Raw genomic sequence first — 1125 nt, forward strand, 5'->3', positions numbered from 1 at the left:
CCGGAGAAGACATGGTGAACGCTTCCTGGCCATCCCGTGTAGATGTCAGTGAAACTGCTGGGAAGACAACGTTGGAGAAACGTGAACATTTAATTTGTACTGTATAATCTGCAGATTCTGACAGAAATCTGCAGCTATCCTCTGAAGCAGCAACAAGGATCATTATTAGGCCAAATGTAAATAACACAATAACTTTAACTTAAAGCGAAATTGGGAAACGAAAAGTCCGAAACAAGTCTTTATATTAAGGCCATCAGTCAAACAATACTGTTGGTCTGGGTCTAAACAGAGCGCGTTGTGTGCGACGTCTTCTTTTGCGCATGCGCCGCTTTGAGCGTTCACACTAGAGCTATGCTTCTCTCCTCTCTCTCCAGCTACCACCTGTAAACTCTAAACACCAAGGTGTTCTAGACCCAAGACCAACAGTCTGTGACCTGGGTTTGCCCTTGGTTCTCCTCCCAGCAGGATATGCCAGGACACCTAGTCTGATACCTGAACCAACTTAGCTGTCTCCTTTTCAATGTGAAAAAGCAGCAGTTCTACTATGAGCAACTCTTGTATGTCATCCTTGGATTCTTCATCTCTAAGGTTTAAACCTCAGGCATAGGAATCCCCTATCTCTAAGGTTTAGGAATCCCCTTCAGTCTCAGTCTTCAGACTGAAGAAGCCACTTGGTTGAGTGAAGAAAAGTTTCTCCCACCGGAAACGCTACGTGCAGACAAACATAAGTTTTTGTGATTTCCCTACCTTAATTAATAAACACGATGACAAAGACCATCCCTGGAAAAATACATCTCCCCATGGGCACAATTCCGACTCTTTATCAGCAGTGCAAACTAAATTATTTCTACAGGAACTGAAAAAGCTGTAACAACAGGCCATAGAACTTCTCCAAATCAACAAAGCACACTGGGTAATTTCTCATGGACCCCAAAGTATCATTAACAGGCTAAAGAGCTGGTCCAGTGTTGCAAACCTTATTTTGGGATAAAGTTACCTGCAGAGTTTTAACATGTGTTTAATATTATTTGACCTGTGATTCTATATAATAATGTCCAGATGACTACAGAAATTAACATTGTGACTCTCTTCCGATTCATTTGGATAAGGGCTTGGTCTTGTAGC

This window comes from Pundamilia nyererei, unplaced genomic scaffold, assembly GCF_000239375.1.
Source record: "Pundamilia nyererei isolate P.nyererei 1_Seehausen unplaced genomic scaffold, PunNye1.0 scaffold00122, whole genome shotgun sequence".
Taxonomy (NCBI): Eukaryota; Metazoa; Chordata; class Actinopteri; order Cichliformes; family Cichlidae; genus Pundamilia; species Pundamilia nyererei.